This window comes from Ambystoma mexicanum, chromosome 4q (genome assembly GCF_040938575.1).
Source record: "Ambystoma mexicanum isolate Mex_15411 chromosome 4q, UKY_AmexF1_1, whole genome shotgun sequence".
NCBI lineage: Eukaryota > Metazoa > Chordata > Amphibia > Caudata > Ambystomatidae > Ambystoma > Ambystoma mexicanum.
The window spans coordinates 944,338,324-944,361,803 of NC_090928.1; the positions used below are offsets into that span (position 1 = coordinate 944,338,324).

General features: G+C 47.6%; 1 protein-coding gene across 1 annotated transcript in view; it reads left to right on the top strand.

Moving 5' to 3' along the window:
- Positions 1–23,480, top strand: part of PRPH2 (peripherin 2) — a 229,908-nt gene that overhangs the window by 203,086 nt on the left and 3,342 nt on the right. The window lies entirely within an intron of this gene.

Below are 23,480 nucleotides of genomic sequence, written 5' to 3' on the forward strand. Positions count from 1 at the left end.
GTGAATCTAGATAAAATGCTTATGGAACTCGCCCATATACGTACATCCATTAATGCTCTTGATAAACGTTCTCTTGCCTTTCATTAAAAACAAAATCAAGGGTCTGTCCAGAAGACTGGATGAAGTTGAGGAACTTGTTTCATCTGCAGAAGACAGACTAGAGGGTAGGAAGCAGATGCAGATGAGGCTACACCAACTGGAGGAAAACTACACTGAGTTAGAAGATCACAATAAAAGGAATAATATTAGAATGTATTTTATTCCAGTGAAAGAGGAAGGTGATGACCCCATTAAATTCTTAGAAAGCTGGATTCCCAAAATTCTTGGCATTTCTTTGTCCCTAGCTCTTGAGTGACAGAGGACTCATCGAGTTAAGCCAAGATTTACTTCTTCCAACCAGGCTCCAAGACATTTCATTACATGCTTCCCTAGACACCAGAAAGTTAGTCAGATCCTATCTCGGGCTAATAAATCTCCCTCAATGTTTTTTGCTGGCATCCAGATTTATTGTGCCCCTGATTTTTCCAGAGATACACAGGGAAAAAGGAAATAATTTCTGGACATCCCTCTGTTGCTTGAAAAAATGGGTATTAGGTATGGTTTATTAGAGCTGGCCAACATAATAATTAATATTCCTAATGGACCTACAAAGGAATTTCTGGACTCTGACATGCTTCTCTCTTTTCTTCATGAACTTTACTCTTGGATCCTATTATTGTATATGATGTTTGTATTTTTTGACGTCTGTTCTCATTATGTTATTTCTCCTGCACTGCCTGTACACTCTTGTGATAATTTCTTCCTATTAGTAGGTGTGGGGCCTTGATGGATTAGTCCCCTTCTGTCTGTTAGCCTTCCCAGCTTTAAATCCCAATTTATTCATGTCTCTTATGTATCTATACTATTCATTTATTTCTACTATTTTTTATTCATGTCATGCCCTTCCCTGGTGTATACCGTTATGTTTTTTGTTTTTTGTTCTCATACTGAATCTCTTAGAACTGAATATGTATGAAGCGTGTATTATACAGTTTATATTTTTTACAATGTGTTTCTTCGCTTATATTATTGCTTTGTGTTAATTAAGTCTAGATTACTATTTTTATATTTGCTAACATACTTTTGAATATTTGTACATGGAAGGTGAAGGCTATCAGCCAACCCATCAACAGACAGAAGATTATTACTCATTTAAACAAGTTAAAGGTAGATATTTCTTGTATTTAGGAGACACCTTTGAATAAGATTCAGGAAAATAATAAATTAGCTAAACAATGGGTGGGTCAAATTTGTTTTTCCCCGGCTACGAGCAATAAATGAGATTTGGCCATACATATTTCTAAGAAGCTGAAATGTCAAATTTTATCTGAAGAAAAACATACGGATGGCAGGTTCAGTCTGATTGATCGACTGATCAATAATATTCCTGTGTCCATTTTGAATCTTTATGGGCCAACCAACCGTGACCTGACTTTTTGGTTATCGCTCAATACTAGACTACTTTCTTATCATTATTATAGATTAATATGCTGTGGTTATTTCAATCAAATTAGGGGCATTGCTTTAGACCGCTGAGTACGCAAGATCCTAATTTACATGTCTCTTGGCGCCTTGCTCGGCCTAACCAGTTGGTTTTTACTTTTTACTCACACTGCACTGCAAAGACTGCAGCAGGCTATTTGTACTTCTTCCCTCTATATGGTTGGGGCAAAGGCACAGAGCACCCCAGCCAAAGTTCGCTATATGGTAGCTTGGACGAGCAACCGAGGCTTAACCACTCAGCAGGTGATGCAGGCAGGTTCCTAAGTACAGTGAGGCCCCAAGCCCCCACAAATAAATATCCACACACTAGGTTAGGTGATAACACAGCATCCTTATATAAGTTAAGATTCAGTGATATATATATATATATATATACATATAAATAATAACACTTTGTACTCAGGCAGTTCTATTCAAATAATGGCTAATATATACACTATATGTGGTACCACACAATATTTAAATTCAGTAATAAATGCACCAACTGCAGACCGTTTCAAATAGGCATGTGAATTCTTAAGTGAGGTGTAACAGCATAGATATGGGAAGAAAGGCAGGTTAGCTATGAACAGTGGCAGAATTCTTTCTTTAGACTAGATAAACAATTCTGTACGAGGATCCCCCACCTGGGCAACCTGTAATGGAAACCTTAGGGAGTAACCTACAGGATACCGCCCAATGCTATTAGTGTTACTGCAACTCCGTCTGGCACAATTTTCGCCGATCCCGCATGTCAGTAGGGAGGTAAATCCCCTTCCCATTGGGACCATTGGACCCAATGGGGGTTTCTTGGCGCTTTTAGCACTGGCGCAATTAGCGCCGAAAACGGTCAGAAAGGGGAGATTTTTACCTCCAGAAAAAAACTGGAGGTAAAACTCCCTTTTTCTGCCCAACTTGGGATTGGGCAGAGTGGTAAATGCAGCAGTAATAACCTTAATGCTGCATTTACCGCTCGACCCAACTCATGATGAGGCCCCTTGTCTTTAACAGCCCAGTCCAAAAATGTTCAATGACACTCTAATTTCTTTTTAAAGGCTCTACCACTCCAAAGTACCTGAGAGGCCACAAGAGAACATGATCCAAAACAAATCTGGGACCCCTGGATGACTCCTGAGGCCAGAAGATGCTCTTCTCTTCATCATAACAGTACCCTTGGTGCCTTATCAGGTGAAGTGGCAGAATTTCTCGGTTTCACTCTGCGATTCCCTTTGAGGACGGACCCCCCCCCCCCTTGGAAGAAGGAGCCCTTAAAATGTTGTGTCCAAGAAGAAAAATGTAACCAAAGTCTTTCGGAAGTGCAGCAGTTTTGCTCTTCACGTTGCTCTGCGTTGGTCAACTATTTCTCTGACTGTAGGCGTCCTGGGAAGATGAAACTTGCTGTGGGCTCCTTAAAGGCCTGGCAGACGGGAGTACGGCCCCTGAGGACCTTGAATGGTATCTGGTGGTGATGGGTGCAGAGGTCACTTTTGGCATCAGGTTTCAGAATTTTGCGGTTTTCCAACTTTCGGTTTTTCGGTGTTGCAGCCGCAGCACAGACCTCTTGATGGCTTCTGGTGAACTTGACGCGACCACTGGAGTGGACCACGGACACTCACCAAGTTTGAACCCTCAGACATCTTTGTTGGATTCTGGTGCAGGAAAACAACCGGCAGACCTACCTCTGCACTCAGCAACCTTGGACCTTTTCCGGTGGGAAAAAGTGGTGAGAGATGATGGCAAGGATGTCCCTTGAAGTATTCTGAAGCAGTTTGGAACTTTCGCGGCTTTGTGTGTCAAGAAGCACTATGCCAGGGTACCACCTCTTCCAGTGCTACATGCAACAGGCTTCCAGCAGTCACGAATGCTCCTCTGGATCATGGATGACACCAATGGACTTCTTCGACTTGAGATGTCCAGGCATTCCTCTTCTTGATTCACAAAGACGCCTTCTCCAAACAGCAGGAACACAGGCCTGGCTTCCAGGGTACAGCTGATGAAGAGTAGCAGGTTGCACAATGGTCCCTTGTAGAGGGCTCCCATGGAGGTCCTCTCTTGAATCAATCCTTAGAGCGGTAGAGCAGCTTTTGGATTTCGATGAAGAGTAGCAGCCGCAATCTTCTTCCTCCAGCTGGACTCCAGGGATCAGCTTTGGTTTCGACTTCAGCATCTGAACAAATTGGTGAGTGCAGGGACCCTAGTTATGCACATTTGTTCCCCATTCACTCAGGCTCAGCCAGGCTAAGTCAACCAATCATGCAAAAGGGCATTCGGGCAGGCAGCCAATCAGGCTCACAGGCTTTCGGGCCATTCTCTCCACCCAGTCACCCATAACAAAGAATGCAGATTGAGGTAAGTGCCCAGCCTCTCAGCACACTAAACTACATTCATGTCAGTTTCAGTCAGGGTTGTCTCAGGCATTGTGTCACACACAGAAACCAGACACCCACAACACAGAATGTAAGTTCACTTCAGACACAATTCACACAGCCCCAAGGGTGTACCCGCAACACACAGCCCCTGGGAAGGCTCCAATCAGTCTGACCGGAGGCAGCCACAGAACCATATATGGTATTTCCACCCAACAGCCAGTCAGGAGGAAAGGGACAGAGGCAGGGCTTCCAAGGACTTTGAGAAACAAGGTAAAGGGCAATAGAAACCAAGAGGCCACCGTTGCCACCTTGCCTTTCTTCAGGAATCCATTGATTCCTATGGCAGGGGCTGGGTGTCCCAAAAATGGAGGACACTCAGAGCCACTGTTAAGTTAGCATAGAGCTGCCACCAGCCCATACCCTGATCTGTGGGCAACATACAGGTGCCCAAAAACAACTATAAGGGGAACAAGGGTGTACTCCCACCCATGTCTGCCATAAGGGTATCCTGTGGGTGTTGTTCACCAAAAGGAAAACATGAAGAGCTGTACTGCCAGAGGTTCAGACTGGAACTCAGTGTCAAAAAACAAAGAAAACGCACACAGAGAAGTGGTAGGACAAGGACTAAAAGGCATTTCCAGCATCACACTCACACTGACTTTTCTAGATTGGATTATATGTTCCTGAATGCAGCTCTCACATCTTCTATCTTAACTTCTCATATTGGCTCCTTACTATTTCAGACCATGCTCCAATCCATAACACTTTAGAATGGTCAGCTAGTCCTAACAAACCCTGTAGATGGAGATGTAACTCTGAACTCCTTAAAGATGGAAAATGTATAGGAGAAGTTATCCACTTTGCTTCAATCGTTGTGCTGACACTTCTATCACTAAAATGGGGAAGCCCACAAAGCATCCCTTTGGGGTTTCATAATTGGTTTTGTAGTCCATAGAAAAAATTACTTTTGACCAATACTTAGAAAAATGTGTTGGAAGAAATTAAACGACTTGAATTGTTATACTTGAACAATTATGATGATTGTTCATTAAACAAATTAACCGAAAAACGTATTCAGGATAGTAAACCATGCACAGAAAAAGCATGCAATACTATCCTTCATTTACAATGCAAATATTATGGAGAATGTGATAAAGGCAGCAGAATGCTTGCCTTCTATCTAAAACATCAGAAAGAAAAAAATTCTAGAACACATATTAAATTACATGGATCAATCTTAACTAATCCAAAAACAAAATCGGATGAATTTTTATACTAATCTTTATAATGCAGATTCCTTCGTCAAACTTGATAATATTGATAATTTCCTACCTATTGTTAATCATCCTAGAATTCACTTGGCTACTCTAGCTGATCTTGATGCTAGTATTGATAGTCTTATAATTCAAAAAGATATTAAAGATCTGAAAAAAGGTACAGCCCCCGAGCCTGATGGTCTACCGATTGAATTTTATGATGCTTTCTCTGGTATTCTTACACCATATCTCCTGCAGAGTGGTGTCTTCATCTTTCTTGAAGTGTGTGCTGTGCTACAGTTTGGGCCTCCTTTTTTTTTCTTTTCTAATACTACCGCTTGATTAAGGGATTTAGTGCCTAACGGGTGACAGCGCACAACATGGAACAGGCAAAAAGCACTCTGCATGAGGTTTATATGTCATATGAGTTGTGCGCTGTCACCCGTTAGGCACTAAATCCCTTAATCAAGCGGTAGTATTAGAAAAGAAATACAAAATGAGGCCCAAACTAAACTGTAGCACAGCACACACTTCAAGAAAGAGGTCACAATATGAAGACGGTTCCATGACATTTCATCGCGGGATGCTTTTTCGTGGTTTTTTTACCGTGTTTTTTTAACAAAAAAAACATCGAATTTTTTTAACATTTCTTTTTGTGGGGCCCCCCCAATCCCCCATTCACTTTCAGTTTGTATCTATTCCCAAACACCCACATCCCATATATATATAACTTTCTAAACCCCCCCAAAACAATGTGATGGTTTTTTTCGTTAAAAAATTTGTGGTAACAAAACACGCAAAAAAACATCCCGCGATGAAAGGACGTTGTAACCTTTTTGCCACCTCCGGACACTTGCAAGATGTTTTCCCCTTCACCTCTTCACATGGGATCATGTTGTCATTCGTCTAGGGCTAGGAAAGGAGTAATGCCCGCAGGGAAGACAGGTTGTTCTGGGGCAGAGCAGTGCTTTTGAATACCTTAGTGGAGTGGGGGGTGCATTGAGAGCTGTACTATAGACTGTTTCTCTTTGTTTGGAATGTAGTACTTATCAATATAGTATGCCAGATGCATTTAGTAAGTAAAAGGAGGGGATATTTAAAAATTATAAATAATAAACAAGTAACACTGGATACATTTGCTGGTGCTTATTTGCAGTGCTTATTTCCCGCTCCACAATAATGAAAGTACGTAAAAGCACATGCAATAAAAAAGGGAATAAGTGAAATAAATAAATGCTAAATGAATACCACATATGTAAAATATAAGATTCACCGAACGCATAACGCATTAAAAGTTACACTCTCTTCCCACTTGCAGCACACCTGCGGCCATGACCAGCACATAAAGGTGAGGGTGCTTTTAGCCACCCTGTGAATGGTAAGTAGCTATGTAGTGGTGAAATGATAAACAGCCTTTCAGAAAGCTGTGCATGGCCAATATTGAAGATAGATGTAGGCCTAACCAGTGTATTGCTCTGTGGACGGCGGGGCAAATAAAGTAAATCATATTTTTAAAAAAAGAGATACATGCAAAAATTGCTTAAATGTACTGTATGCACAAACACAGGAGGGTCATTAGATTCCCATTTCCACATTATGGCACAAGGTATCGTAGCGTTTTTATTTTTTGGGGCAGAAACTCTTAATCCTGTTGCATCTACCACATGCCGTATTCCCCAAAATATTTTACAAGGTAAATAGGTTATATCCACCAGTGAGGTGAGAAGTGAAAATAGGAAGTATTGGGGTGCGTGGCCAGTCGAGGAAGCCGGCGGTCTGTCTCGCTGCCCAAACCCTCCCTAAAAAGTAAATATAAGGGGCCAGTAAGGGTGGCACGGATGCTGGAACGTCCGGGGCACCTCCCGAGAGAACCAGAACCAGAAGCGCAGGCAATCAGCGAAGTCTGAACTAAGTGAAGCCCGCTCAGCGCTGTGGCAAGATGGCGACTGGGACACGGGACTGAGCAGAGATGGCGAGCCTGCGCTTTTTATATGCGCTGTTGGTGAAGGCGGGAGGCTCGTATGCCGGCCGGGACTCGCAATGAAGTGGGAGCCCTGCGGCACGGCGAGAGCCTGCTGTGTGGGTTAAGAGAGGAGGAAGCTGTCCCAAGGAGAGTCGGGTCAGGCTCGCCCCCTCAGGTAGGAGGAATGGTAGCGGAGCGCGGGGGACTAGCGGGGAAGCTGAGAGCCAGAATGCCGGCGCAAATGGAGGCCTGGGGGAGGAGCGGTGTGTAAGTGCAGCAGCCCAGGGTGAAGGAGAAGGGACACTGGAAGCCGTCGGAGGGTCAGCCTTGGCAGGAGGCGACTGATAAGTGACACAAAGCGGGTGGGTCACGAGGACTCTGGGACACCCCAAGCTGTTTTTGCATGGAGTGACAGATAAGGGAAACGGAGCTGAGGCCCCCACACCAATGAGCCCAGGGTGCAGAAGAAGGACACTCGGCAGCACGGGGGAGGCGGAGATCCAGAGGAGGGGCACCGACTGCTGGGAATGGCCATGCTTGTGTTTTAATTCGGGGAAATTAAAAGACTGATACCAAATTGTTAGTCATTCCTCGATTGCCGCCTGTCCTGTGAGATAGTGTCTGTCATCTGGTGACAAAGATGGGATGGAGGCCCAACACAAGGAGCCGAGGGCCAAATGAGCGTTATCTGTGCCGAAGAAAAGAAATGTGGCAGTGAGTACATGCCACTTGCCCCCGCACTTGCCCATTAAAGAAAGAAATTATATGAATGGAGGTGCATCACAATGGTCACAGCAACTTGACATCCCCTGCAGCGCATCAATAGAGAATTCGCTCTAGTGAATTCCCCAGTGGCACTCTACTATGTGTACCACGTCCACAAAGTAAGATCCCAAAAGAAATGTCCTGAGAGCAGTCTGTTGAAGTAAGGAAGTAAGTGACTAATCTGGTTATAGAAGTGGGGCCCACCCATTGCCAGGGGGGGCTCAGTAAAACATACCAACTTGCGAGGGACCTTACTCCAAACTGGTAGAAGGGGCACAGCGTCACGACACAAGGACCCTTGAAGCCCATATGGGATCCAGACAACAGAAGACAGCAGAGTCCCTGACTTCCCTTCTTCCTGAGGAGCAAGGTCCTCATGTCGGAGGGGGCAAGGCATGTAGAGGAAGGACAGCAAAGCGGGCGAAGTGGAGACCCTGAGGTGGTTGTTGGAGGAGGAAACAAAGCTGGTGAATCAAGGGAGTGCAAGCAGGACAACGGGGCGAGGGTGGCTGACCATTCCCAGGGCTGACTGAAGTGAGGCTGCTCGTCGTATCTGGGACCAGCGGAGGTACCTTGACCCTGGGCACTGGAGAGTTATAAACAGCAGGGTGGCCGAGACTGGGACAGCGGGCGACCTACTGCCTACCGACGGACCTGTGACTGGGGGATAATCAGGGCCCTCCGGAGAAAAGAAGGATGGCTAAACAAGCAGCAAAACAAAAGGGGCCAGCTTCAGGGGACATCAAAGCCCTAATGCAAGGTGCAGAAGCTTTCAGGCGTCCTACTTTATCAGGACTTAGCACAAGCTACTTTAATGAAAAGGAAACGGCTAAGGGTCGCTACAGACTGGTTAAGATCCAAATAGGTGCGATACCGGTAGATGTTACCAAACAGGCTTCGATTCGAATGGAAGGGCCAGCGGTTGTCATGACCCTTGCCCCTGGCCCTCACTGGCAAGTCAGCCTTCCAGTTAGGGCCAGATCAAAGGCCTTAAAACCTCATCCAAGATTCTCTTGGAGTCAGTACTGACGCTTTTGGCGCCAGGCTCATAACCATCATGAACACCAACATTAGAATGGGACTATTTACTTGGAACTATTTAGCTTGGAGGGGTTCAGCCAACATGGAGGCACACACATAGCTCAGTTACAAACAACTGAGCTATGTGGTCTAGTCTTTTGGGTGTGGCAGGCCTGGGACTACTTTACCTGGACTACTTTGGGGCCTGACAGGCCTGGGACTATTTTACCTGGACTACTTTATCTGAGACTATTTAAACCACACCCAAACAGCAGAACATGCTTTGCATTATTCTGCTGTGGGCAGCGTAACACTCAGCGTGTCCAGTTCTTTGATGCCAGCTTACCTGAAACCAAGGACCTGCAGAGAGAGAAAGAACACTACGAAACTTACCTGGAACAGTATCCTGTCTTCAATCCATCGCCGACCTCAGTTCCACTCACCTGAAGGTACGAACCTCATCATCCGGCACCGCATGCATCCTGGAATACCATAACCTGGAAAGAGGAGAAAGAAAGACAGCATTAGTAAGTGTTTACTCACGTTTCCTCCCGAATGAAGAAAGCTCACAATTATTACCTGGGTAGTCATCTCCTGGTCAGTATCATTGCTGGAACATTACGGCGCTCGGCGAGGAACATTGCAACCTGCAAGGAGAGAAAAGACACAAGTTAGCAATATAAAAGGCGAAACAGCGCTGCGCATCGCGCATTAGTCACCGGACAGCATTGCGCACACCGCGCTTTCACCTACCGGCCCATGCTCATCTTCAAACTGCATGACAACTCCAAAATACCTCTCCATACCTAAAAGGAAAGAAGCAAGACATTATTATTCGAACTAAGAGGACCATAAGAACTGCATATAAAGACTGTAAAGCAGCAAACCTACGGAGTCGCAGCAGGCCTGGATTCCCACAGGGGGGGGGCTTGCACAAGTGAAGTAACTTGGTCGCTGCAAGCCCCCCACATCTACGCGCCCCTCCCATGAGGAGCAGGACGGAGAATCCACCTTCTACAATATTAAGGCGAGGAGAGGGCCCAAGGGGGAGGAAGGAGTTGAGGCCAAGGGAGGTGGGAAAACAAAGACAATCTGGTATTGAATCCAGCTCACCTATATTGCCGACCCATCTTTAACCAGAGGCCTTACCAAGGGAGAGGGTTCGAGAGTGCAAATCATCCAACCAGGGCTGGGTGGCGTCCCCGTGGATACCAGGTGAGCGTAACAGCGGTATACGATTTCGGAGTTTATGAGAGCGTATTAGGACATTGGAGGTAGTGACCGGGAAGGAACTCCGAAAAGAAGCTTGGGGGAGGAAACACGCCCAGGGAAGGAGAAATGGAGGCCGAGTCGCCCTCGCCCAAAAGGACGCAGCAGAGAGACTAAGACCTCTGATCCTACATGAGCGGATCATACGTGAGGGGAAGGTTTGGTGAATGTGAGCCAACCACGTATAACGTTCTGTCCTGTATGTAAGAAGAACTACCGGAATGGGGGGGCAGCTGCTGCAAGGCGGGCTCGCTCCTAATAGGAAAGTGGCTAATATGGGGGTACTAGGATGACGCAAGTCACGGAAGAAGGGAGGGGGAGGGGGCACAGGGGGGATTTGGACTCTTTACTTGCCGGTTACGCTTTAAGACCCAGTGAATCACTGTGGTATAGCTACAGTAAAAGTGTTTGTTGGTTTGATGGGGGAGTTCAAAGTTGGGAGTAAGATGGGGGGGGCTCGAAGTTGAGATTTAAAATGATTGAGGGGGCGCGGCCTGGAGCGCCAGCGATGCGGCTGCTTCCCTGAGGGCCTCCACCCGAGACCCACGGCATTTAGCATTTAATCAACCCCTAGCAAAGGGATCGAATCGACCGATGGAGCTATGGCAAGCTGATATGCTGGGGCACTCACCGATGTGCAGTAAGGCTCCATTATTCCCCGATTAAGCACTGAAATGGATCGCACTCCCCCGCGCTCGCAGTCCGGCAGCGACGTTTTCAAGATGGCAGACGGGACCTGTTGAGGAGGTGGAGGTGGAGCCATGAGGAGAGATTCCTCGCCCTGTCACTGGCGGCTCGCTCCGAAGATTTCCAGGGTACTGACGCGGACGGAGCCGTGAAAACGAAGGGCTCCCCTCTCCGTGGCTGACCAGTGAGCAGCGTCGGAGCCAGATCCGAACCGAGGACTGGAGGAACTGCGGCATCCGAGAGCGGCGACAAAAGAGAGGTGAGCCCATTCCCCATAAGCATTGTCCCTGCGGAGTGAGCGAAGCGCTCGGCACCCCGAGGCACTCACTAATTGAGGGCCCTGAGGCCTTGCTCTAAACTCGGCCCAACGGGAGTGAATCACCTGAGTCCCTGTGAAGTAGCTGAACTCCGGCTTCCCCTCCCCCAACACCATTCCAGCTACGACAGAGGAATCCGGACACGCGACCATAGAAGCCTGAACCTCGATCCTCCGCTGGCCCAGCCACCTGGCGAATTCCTGGGGCGCCCCTGCCCACCGTCACCCTGATATCCCGGATCTCAGCCCGGTGTAGAGCCTGAAACAGCAGCTCCCCGGCGGGCAGTCCCCTACCCTTTGCGACCCATCCGGAAAAGAAGCCCCAGGGTCATTGGACTGGCAAGATGTCGAAGCCCGCTAAAACACCCAAGTCCTCGGACTTTTCCACCATGCTCCTAGCGCCGGATAAAGCAAAGAAGCCGGACCTTCCCCCTAGGCTCACCCCACAGAAGGCCCGGAAGAACAAGCTAAGCTGGCCACCAAAGATGACATCGTGGCCTTCATGCGGGACATCAAAGCTGAGTTTAGGTCCTGCATGACCGAGCTCACCACACGTCTAGAACAGACAGACCAACGACTCACAGAAGCCAAACAGAGGCTAGGAGAAGTCGAGGACTTAACCCAGAGCCATGACGCAACGCTAATAGAAATGCGACGCGAGATCCAAGCGCTCCAGACTAGAAGCAAAGTGCTCAAATTTAAGCAGGAGGACCTGGAGAATAGAGCACGACGGAATAACCTGCGCATCCGAGGGGTCCCGTCGTCTGTCCAAGACAGAGAACTACCAGAATATATAAGCAATTTTTTCCAGGCCCTTCTCCCGCTCACGGACAAAGCTCAATTCGTCCTGGACCGAACCCACAGATTGCGCCCGAGGCGAGGAGTAGACTGAGATGGCCCCCCGGATGTAATCACTAGAGTCCATTTCTACGCCACCAAAGAGGCCATCTCGGCGATAAGCCGCACCAAGGGCGAGCTCTCATTCATGGGTACCCCACTTCAGATATTCCAGGATCTCTCCCTGATGACCCTTCAGAAAAGAAGAGCCCTCAAGCCCTTGACCCTGTTCCTCAAAAGCCAGCAGATCCGCTATCAATGGCTGTTCCCTTCCACTCTCCAGTTCACATACCAGGGAACACTACGCAAAATCAGCCATCTAGAGGACGCGAAATCCATCTTGCATCCAAACTCGCTCTCTTCCAGTCCTCACCTCCCGCCAGAAGAACCGGACCAATCACCCCAAAGACAGCAACAACAATCCTGGTCTAAAGCACAGAGACGCCGGAGGATACGATGATCCAGTCATACCCCTTTATCGTGATCTAGCCGATCCTGAAACTAAAGCGGAACATAACTATGCCGCGGTTCCCGAGCGGCCCACACCCCACTCCGAGGAGTATGTCATCAACTCACCCTTGGAGGCGAACCAAGTCCAATGGTTCTACCCCGGCCCTGTTGGCGGCGAAAACAGTTTTGGCCCTGTTGGCCGTGGAGAAGGCCGCACGGAAAACCCCGGCCCCCCACACACATCCATGTTCACCCTCACATTTCAGTTTGCCCTCCCGTTGGAGAGGTTATAAAACAAGACCACCAGAGAACCGCACTGTCACCAAGCTCCTGGATGATGCCTGAAACTCATGACTCTCCCCCACAGAGCCCACCCCAGCCGTTGAAGAAAGCCCACGAGGACCCTCAACCACACCTGAAAGTGAAGTTCCTAACCCTCAGCGTCAGAGGCTTAAACGGGCCGCAGAAGAGGAAATCTATGCTACAGCGTCTACAGAACGAAGAGGCCTCAGTCGTATTCCTTCAAGAAACTCACCTGATTCCAGCAGATTTCACTAGGCTCCGTGACAGACAGTTCCCGTTACAATTCCTGGCATCGAACGGCACCAAAAACGGTGGAGCAGCTTTACTCTTTGCTAAGACACTTAGACCACAAATTTTAGACACTTTGCTTTGCCCAGATGGCCGCTTTGTAGCAATTAAATGCCGGATCTACGGCCAGCTATACTCCCTTATCGCGATCTACGCCCCGAATGACGAACAGGAAGAGTTTTACTCAGCTCTGGAAGATGCCCTCCGACCATTCGTGGAGGGTCAAACGATAATAGGGGGGGACTTCAACGGAGCCCCTGACTCAATCAAAGATAAATCTCACCCCCCTGCTCGTAAAGACTTCAGTGTGGCAACAGCTCTGCTTAAACCTTTCCGCACCTTGGATGTGGTCGACACATGGAGAGTCTTACACCCAGAGGTCCGCGACTACTCATTCTATTCTTATGTACACAGAACTTACTCTCGCATCGACCTGCTGCTGGCTTCCCCCCAAGTCCTGGCTTACACCGACGAGGTGACCATAGGTCCCAGAATCTTATCGGATCATGCCCCGGTCATGCTAACATTGAGAGCCCATGACCCTGATCCACTCCCTAAACGCAAGTGGTCCCTATACGACCCGATCTTGAATGACATGGGATGTGGTAGCGAAAGCCATCAAAAACTACTTCAAAGAAAATAAGAGCGAGGACACCTCACCGGCCAACATGTGGGACGCAATGAAAGCGGTTGTGAGAGGGGTCCTAATCTCCCAAGGAGCGGCCCATCACAAAAAGAAGCGCCAGACTCGCCAGATCTTACAGCAGGACGTAGAGAGAGCAGAAGCTATATGTAAAGCCAAAAACTGGACGCCCAGAACCCATCGAGCCCTGCAGATAGCTCGAAAGAAGCTAGAAGCACATTACGCTGAGGACACGGCTCAGATTCTTGCCAGAACCAAGCAGAGCTACTACGCTAAAGGGAACAAGGCCAACAAATTTCTGGTGGAAAAACTGGCGAAGACTAGAAAGAGAAATTCCATCCTAGGCCTCCGCGATTCCCAGGGCAGAGTCCAGTTCGCAGAGGGAGACAAGCAACACATCGCAGTCACTCACCTCACAGACACGATGACAGCCTCCCCGAGATCACCCAAAGAGCAGCTCTCATATCTGCGAGACGCAGCGCTTCCCCGGATCGCCCTGACGGTGCGAGACGAGCTGGAGACCCCGATCACGAGCGAAGAGGTCGACAAAGTCATCAAAAGTCTCAAACCAAGGGCCTCGGGTCCAGACGGATTCTCGACCCGCTTTTACAAAGTCTTTCGCTCGCAGCTGGTGACCCCCCTCACATCGCTCTTTAACTCCTTTGCTACCTCGGGGTCCATCACCTCATCCATGCAGGAATCGATCACGGTTCTCGCCCTGAAACCGGGAAAAGACCCCAGAGACATCACAGCGTATAGACCTATCTCTCTACTAAACCTAGACGCTAACATTTACTCAAAGGTCTTGGCCAACCGATTAGTGAGAGTGCTCCCGGACATCATCGACCCAGACCAGACAGGATTCGTACTGAATAGATCCGCTGCAGACAACGTTCGCAGGGTCCTAAACCTGGTAGAAGTCACTCAACGAGATGCACGTAAATTGGCTGTCCTAGCTTTAGATGAGACTAAAGCCTTTGACAAAGTAGATTGATCATTCCTCCGATTCACCTTAGAGTCCTTTCACTTTGGACCCACATTTCAGAAACTCGTCTTAGCGAACTACCAATCACCGAAGACCTTGCTCCGCGTTAACAGCTTCCTATCTAACCCGATCCCCTTATCATGCGCACCAGACAAGGATGCCTCCTGTCTCCCCTGCTCTTCGCCCTGGTTATGGAGCCACTGGCCCAAAGGATCCGACTGAACCCCAGAATCAAAGGCCTCCAAGTAGGCCCCACTCAACATAAAATAGCAATATATGCGGATGATGTGTTATTAACCATATCGGACACCACCCAATCGCTGAGGTCCTCCCTGGCAGAAATTCATCGCTTTGGTAAAGTTTCAGGATTCGCGATAAACTTCGCGAAATCATCGGCCCTGGGGGTCAGACTGGAGCAGGAAGATAAGGATTCTTTTAGAGCCCTCTGCCCAATCCAGCTCAGCGAAAAGTCCATCCCCTACCTAGGAGTACAGATCACAGCCAGATCGGAGGATACCTACCAAGCGAACTTTCAACCACTGTTCAAGACCTTGGAGGAGGACCTCACTCGCTGGCTCTCGCAGGAGATCTCACTACTGGGCCGCATAGCGGCATGTAAAATGAACCTCCTTCCACGCCTACTTTACACCTGTTCGGCCATTCCAGTTTTGATCCCCTGGTCCCCTCTATTGCGCCTCCAAAGGAAGGTACTACGCTTCATCTGGAAAGGTAAAAAGTCAAGGATCCCGCTCAAGACAATGCTGAGCAATCCGAACTTGGGAGGCCTAGGAGTCCCAGACCTCCAGAAATACCAGATCTCAGCCCAGCTGGCTCACACTGTGGACTGGACGATAACCTCGAACAGACCTAGATGGGTCGAGATTGAACAATCCCGCTTACCCCTCCCTCTCCGCTTCCTCCTGCACCTTTCCCCCGTCCTCCGAAGAACGTGGCCGAACATCCTCTCTTCCACTAGGCAGACTGTAAAAGCTTGGGAATGGACTCGTAAACAGAGGGGAATCCCTAGAGGCCCAGGCCCAGCTTCCCTGGTATTTCATAACCCAGCGTTCTCCCCAGGAACCCACCTAGTGAACTTTAAGAACTGGATCGCCGGCGGCCTCAGCTCCCTAAGCCAGCTCTTTGAGAGGAATCAACCACTCACCTTTGAACAATGCAAAAACTCCTTTGACCTAGCGGAAACAGACAGATTCACATACGTGCAACTGAGGCATTGGTGTTCCCATCCAACAACGCACGAGGCAGCGACCCGAGATCTAGACCCTACAGAGCTGACAATCGCAGATCCCCCACACCGAGGGCGCATCTCAGCGATGTACAAGCTGTTGCAGACGAATCTCCTGGTCGCTAGTGCAACCTACATGAACCAATGGGAAACAGACCTAGGACACCCAATAGAAGACCAGGTCTGGTCAGACATTTGGTCTCGCACGCGGGCCTCCTCCTTCTGCATCACTAATCGGGAGTGTGCCCATAAACTACTTCTAAAATGGTACTACCCGCCACTTAGACTATACCATATCAATCCAGCCTTGGACCCTCGATGCTGGCGTCGATGCGGCCTACAGGGATCGTTCATCCATATGTGGTGGTCCTGCCCAGTAGTTGCAAACTTCTGGGCCCAATGCATCGCCACCATAGCAGACATAACTGGGATAAAGCTGCCCTTGGAGCCAGAATCAATCCTACTAGGAGCCCCGCTTCCAGGCATATCCCCATGGTCGGGTAGAAGTGCCACCCTCCTCACTCACCTCCTCCTGGCCGCCAAAATCACAGTGGCACAAACCTGGAAATCGCCGGAGGGACCCCTGATGATCCTATGGTGGCTGAAACTTTGGGACATCTTTGTTGCAGAAAAGATCACGGCGGCAAACAGAGGCCTCCTTCACCGCTTCACGAACATCTGGTCCCCTGCAATAGACTATGACCAGAGCTATCCAGCACTAACTTTTAAGCCACGAGCAGTAGCAAACGCTCTAACGGCAAGGAACACGTAGATGATACAACGGACAGAAGAGCAAGATTTGGACGTTAACTAAGGGGGGACGGGAATGGGGTTGATGGGGGAGGAGATGATCAATGAGCTCCACAGAGTGTCATGAAAGAACAGGTTGTAATATACTTTTCTCTGGTGTGTCGATCAAAAAATAAACATGTTTTAAATAAAAATGATTGAGGAAGTGCACAAGGCAGGCTTGATTTTCAGAGGAAGGGAAGAGTTTAGAGGGATGATGGTGTGCGTGTTAGAGAACCCTAAACATGGCTGATCTGCCATTTGTGACGTTGAACGTACAAGGGCTGAACTCTCAGGTCAAGAGAAAGTCGATCATGAGGAGGCTGACAGAGTTACAAGCCTCAGTGGCATGGGTGCAGGAAACGCACTTGCAACCAGTGGATGAGCACAGGTTAAAACAGAGCCTTTCTTACGCAATACCTGGCCTCAAGTGGGGCGAAGAAAAGGGGACTGGGCATATTGCTTGCTAGAGGGGTACAGTTTTAGAAGCAATTTATAAGGCAGGATCCCGAAAGGCCATTACTTGGTGCTGGGGGGGAAATTGATGGGCCAACAGGTAACTCTAATTGCAGTCTATGTCCCTAATGAAAAACAGGATTGCTTCTTGTTGGGGTTATTAGCCAAGGTTGCAGAGTGGTGTGTTGGACAGGTCCTCATCGGGGGAGACTTCCATTGCATGATGGATGCCCCAATGGATAAGTCTCTCCCGGCTACCCTTAGTGATAAAAATGTAGGCTGGCTCTGGCCTGCTTTCTCAGGGAATTGCATCTCATATAGACCTGGCTGTTTTTTCACCTGCAGGACAAATCATACACTCACTACTCGGCTGCACATAGGGGCTTTTCGCAGATAGATATGATCTTGATCTCTGACACTTTTGTTTCTCAGGTCATGGGGTTGGAAATAGGGGTGAGATACCTGTCGGATCATGCGCCCATCTCCCTTAGGGTGGACCCTGTGGTTCTGCTCCCACGTGCCCGCAAGCCAAGGCGACTAAATGAGCTGATCCTCAGGGATTCCCTCATGTGGAAACCACCCTGAAAAATTATTTTAAAGAGAACGCTACCCCGGGCTTAGACCGGGGCACAATTTGGGATGCCAGTAAGCCAGTCATATTGAGTGAAGTTATTGCACAGACCGCAAATTTCTTAAAGGGAAAAGAAAGTGTGCGGCAGAAGTTGGAAGCAAAGGTGGGGATTGCAGAGGCGCAACACTAGGGAAAAGGATCACAAAAGGGCTAGCGGGAATTTAAGAGGGCTAGGGCTGCACTGGTTGTACACTTCACAGATAAATCAGAACTCCTGCAGACTAGACAAACGTACTACATAAAAGGGGGTAAGGCTAATCGGTTTCTGGTGGCCAAACTGATAAAACAAAAGCCCCAAAACTATATTAGTCAACTTAAGCATCCAGGGGGAGCTGAGAAGAGGGGAGGCGGAAGTAACTGAAATTATGCACTCATACTTCACGCATACCCTGGCAGGTGAGAACCTGGAGAGGGAGGCATAGGTGGCATTTCTGGGAAAAGTGGATTTGCCACAGATTTCAGTGGCGGATAGCCAGGCGCTTGAGGCCCCGATAACGGAAGAAGAGGTGGGACGCGCCATAAGCGCTCTGAAACGGAACATATCTCCGGCCCACCATCATCAGTTGATGAATAATCAACCAGCTTTGAGGGACAATCAAGGACGTCAATCTGTGGGACTCTATCACATTATGCCAGATTTCTCATATGTCGCTGCAATGCATACAACTTCTGAAATGGGCCCAGAAGGGGCTTCAGACACTCTTTTTTTGAAACTGTGTGGTTTGTTTAAGCCATTGGTCCAGGGGTGTTGTAAGTCTGAAGCACTGAGATCTCCAAGAGTATTTAGCATTCTGAAGGGTGCATGTGGAAGTGCCAAGTTTGGTGAGGCTTGGGATTCCCTTGGGGGAATTCCCAATTTGGTGGAGTTGGTCGCTAAACTGGAGGACAATAAAAAAAATCATCTTCACTGCGTAATCCCATATTGGAACTAGAATGTAATTTTAAAAATGACTCCCGTTTTACACTTAATATATTGGCCATTTTGATGATGTTTTCAGAGATTCCTAACCTTTATGGTCTTAGTACTAGAGACAGAGTGCGTGGAATGTTGTCATCCACGTTGCACGAACATTGTCTCTATTCATGGCTCGTCTAATCAGTGCAAGCCTGATCACCCGCCACTCTGGCATACTGTTGTGTAATCTAGATTGTAGCGAGGACTGAAGCCTGTTCACTGTGAGATCACTTACGTGGGCACATCAGTCTTTCAGAGAAGCATGCATCACTTCAGTGACCTCTAGCTGCAAAATCCAAAATGGCTCCCCGCCATAAGGTTTTCCCACCGTGCTCATCACATAAGGTCCTGTGATATACATGTAGAAGTCCGAAGCCGGTCCATTATGTCGCCCAAAGATTGGAACGAGTAAAACCGGAGAAGCCATTGGAGGGACCTCCTTCTCAGTTAAGCCTATGGGGCCATAAAAATGAAGAAGGCGAAGAAAGGCACCTCTTAACCATTTAGGAAATATTCGACATCCTTCAACTTGGATGAAAAAAATGGCCCTAACCAAGCGTCCACAAAAGCTCCAATGAACTAAAGATCTTGGGATGGTACCACATGTGACATCTTAAATTCAGGGAGAAGCCCATACTGTATTGAAGTTGACAGGTGTGGCACAGATGTTCTGGCGAACCTGCTCTGATGATGTTGTCCAGGTAGGAAAATATGTGGACCCAACGCTACCACAGACATCAGTTTGGTGAAGACCCTTAGGGCAGAGGTCAGACCAAAAGGCAGAACTCGAAATTGGTAATGCGTGCTGCCTACCACCTCAGGTACTTCCTGAGCTTTAGACGGATAGGCACATGGAAATAAGTGTACTGGAGATACAGTGACACTACCCAATCCTGAAACTGTACAGTCTGGAGGATTTGTCCTTATTGGCTGAACTTGTTCAAGGACCTCAGGTTCAAGATGGGACACACACACCCTGTCCTTTTTGAGGACCAAAAAATAAAGGAAATACCACTCTTTCCCCCTCCCTGCAGCTGGATTCTTTTCTATGGCAGCCTTGCCCATGGAAGCTTGGACCAGAGGAGCAAAGGGTTTGGTGGTGGATATTGCTGTGGAGGAGGGTGGTCTAGGGGCCTTTTTAAAAAAGGGAAGCAATACCCATGTGACATTGTTTGAAGGCCCCAATGCGTCTAGGGAAACAGATCACCACTCTTCAAACAACCGAGATATTCTCCTTCGTACCAAAGCCGAATCAGGTGAAGATACCTTAAAGAGGCTTTGCAGCTAATGTGGAAGAAGGGACAGAGAAGTGTTGACTTTTCTAAGACCCTCATCATTTTCCTCGGCGGGTGTACCATCTCTGTAGTCACTGAAAAATTACTTTTACCCATGTGCGCATAAGAAGTTAAGTGGTAGAAGACACGGCCTCCGGAAAAGGACAAGGAAGAAGACAGCAGTTGCAATGCTAGTACTAAAGATCTAGCAGTTGCCTTAGAGACCTTACATTATTCAGGTGATGTGTCCACCTTTCCCAGAAACTGATTCGTCCCATCAAAAGGTATGCCCAGTAACTTTGCCTGAATGCCCGGTGCAACTCCCGAAGTCCTCATCCATGAATGGATCCTGGCAGGCGTAGCTGAACCCATGGACTGAGCCACATAATTGCCTGTGTCCAAGCCCTATGGGAAGGCTTGATAAGTAGCTTCCATGCCACCTGTAACTAATGCATTAAAGCCATCACAAATGTCTCCTTCATGTAGGTGATCCACCACCTCTGATATTACAATCCTTAAAATATGGGAATATTTGCCCTGTGCACAAGAGATGTTTATGGCCTTAAGGGCCACACTCCCGTCCCCAAAGGTTATCTATCCCATGGCGTCCAATTTCTTGTTTTGTTATATGTAGTAAGTATTGGAAGATTGGAGGACTTCAAACAGGCGGTGGAAGCTCGCACTAGCAGGCTCTCTGGATTTACATGCTTGGAAAGGGAAACAGGCTCTGTTGGTAAATGTTATATTTTCTTGCCAAATCCTTATCCACCATAGCTGGCCAGGGTGGGGCCTGCCAAACTGAAAGAATGTCTGTAACTGTAGAAGAATTCAAACAGAGAAATGTCTCCCTCTGTGGTTCCTTGCCCAGAATATTGGTTCATTTATATTGTGCCACTGGTCTCGAAGGGATACCTAATTCAAGTGCCTCCACCACTTATTTCATTGTTTCGCAGAACGCTGCATTTAGGTGTCTGTAGGGGAAGGACTGCATTGTTTGTAGGTCTGTGATGTATCCAAGTCACTTGTATCTTTAAGGTCAGTTGTCAACTCTACTGACCCAACATCATAGTTTTGGGCGGTATCTTGGAGGGAAATCCACCGGAATACCAGCCAACGCAATTAACGTTACCACCGCTTGGTCCGGTGGTATTACCGCTGGATTACAAGTGCCAGGGGAAGTCCCCATTTCTTTTTAGTAAAACTCACAAACTGGACCCAACTGGCTACCCTTCGATGTTACAACTGCTAGGGACTTGTAATAGAACAAACAAGGTGAGATGTCATCTTTATAAACATATATCAAAAGATGAAATATAGGGTCGGACATATAGAAAAGTATGACATTTATTCAAAAAACATAGTAAAAAACCTCAGACTGATTAGTCATGAGAATTAATAGACACACAGACTTGTAAACAGTCAAAGAAAATCAACAATACATTTCATGTGTGATCATAACTCAAAACTACCATTCTAAAGAGAAAACGAAAAATGTCTCCATATTTGGTAGATTATGACACAGAATGGAAGTGATGTTAGTAGCTGGTGGGTGACTTGTCAAACTGCATTTGTTTCGATTTCAACTATACATAGGTCCCCACACATGTATAGGTGTCGACAGTTTTCAATCTCTTTCCAGCCTTGCAATTTAAACACAAAAGCACAGCCTTATAGTCACTAATAGAACCAGTAGGCGGCGGTGCAAGGCTTTCTTCAGGACACACAAGAACTCCTGCAGATGGAGTGATATTGTATCTTGATTTGCATTAGCCGCATACAAATTTCATAAATGATCTCTGTCACATCTCAGGAACTGGCTGCGTTGGTGTATCAATACAGCGCAGTACACTAGGATCAGTTTTCTTGAACCAATGCGAGCGTAGACACAAAACCTTTGCCTGCTTGTTGTTGTTTAAACGCCTTCCTAGACTTTTGAGGGAGGGCGGATGGCGTGGCTAGTGGTCCAAGGTTTCTCTATCGCACCTGGTTTCTCAACCGCAACAAATGTATCCCGAAGAACGAGCGACCACCACGCTGCCTAAATCAGTTCCAGGTGCGATAGAGAAAACTTGGAAAATGTTTCGTTTTCTCCATAGAATGGTAGTTTTGAGTTATGATCACACATGAAATGTATTGTTGATTTTCTTTGACTGTTTACAAGTCCGTGTGTCTATTAATTCTCTTGACTAATCAGTCTGAGGTTTTTTACTATGTTTTATATATCCGACCCCATTTTTCATCTTTTGATATATGTTTATAAAGGTGACATCTCACCTTGTTTGTTCCATTACAAGTCCCTAGCAGTTGCAACATCGAAGGGTAGCCAGTTGGGTCCCGTTTGTGAGTTTTACTTATAGTCTTATCCTCTCCCAAACTGGCCCCCTAAAAAAGAGGACTCTGCTATGTGTGCTTGTTTAAGCAGTTCCCCCATTTCTTTTTAGTCCATAAGACTCAATGGGGCATTTTCGGCGCAATTACTGCGGCCTTAATTGTGTCACAGTAATTGCACCGAAAATAGGCGGAAAATTAGCAGATTTACCTCCAGCTCAGAGCTGGAGGTGAATCCTCCAACTTTCCCCCAAACTCGTAATTGGGCAATGCTGTAATGTGGAGCTAACGCTATTACTGCCGCATTTTTACCGCACCGCCCCACTCGTAATGAGGCCGTAGTATTTAAAATGGGGACTCTGAAGATGCAATCCATCAAACCTTATCAAAGTCCTTTTCCGCATTTATCATTACAGCAGCTACTGTGAGTTGTTCTAGTGTAGCAATATCTAAGGCCGTTATTAAGTCAAGAATAAGGTCGGGAACTACACGTTCTGGAACAAATACATGCTGTTCACAGCTTACCAAAGTCGACAGAATCCTATTTAACCTTTTTTCCTAAGATAGAACCACAGAAATTGGAGTGTGTATGGAAGCATGTAAGTTTTCCATTGCTTTTGGAGGTTGGAGGGTCCTGTGGGCAGTGTTATTGGTGTCGGTTGTCACTGCTGAATGTGTACCCTAGATTGGAGGCAGGAGAAGGGCAGAGTTTTAAAGACTGCTTTGTGGTAGAATGCACAAGTTATTTACCGTTAGTGGAAAGGAAGTTCAGGCATACTTGAGTGGTTCAAGCAGTCATTCACTGTTTCTGCTAATGCAGGGCCTTCTAAGAGTTGGCATAGAACTGGCAAGTGCCAATCAGGCTGTGAGTAGTAGGTCCAGGTGTTGATGCTCCGCTGCTGACCCTACCTTGGTTGCTAGGAGGCTGCTGTAGAGGCGGCTGAGAGATGCGTTCTTTTCAGGATGCCTGGTGCTGTTTTCCAGGATGCCTCTCTGTGCTTGCTTTTCCCTATTCTGAGGATACCTTTTCTGCATGGCTACTACCATCAAGGCTTCTCCGAGCATTGGTTCCCCTCAGAAATGAAGGCAGTGCAGCACATTGGCATTCCTAGTCCACTTGTCTGTGTGCCCC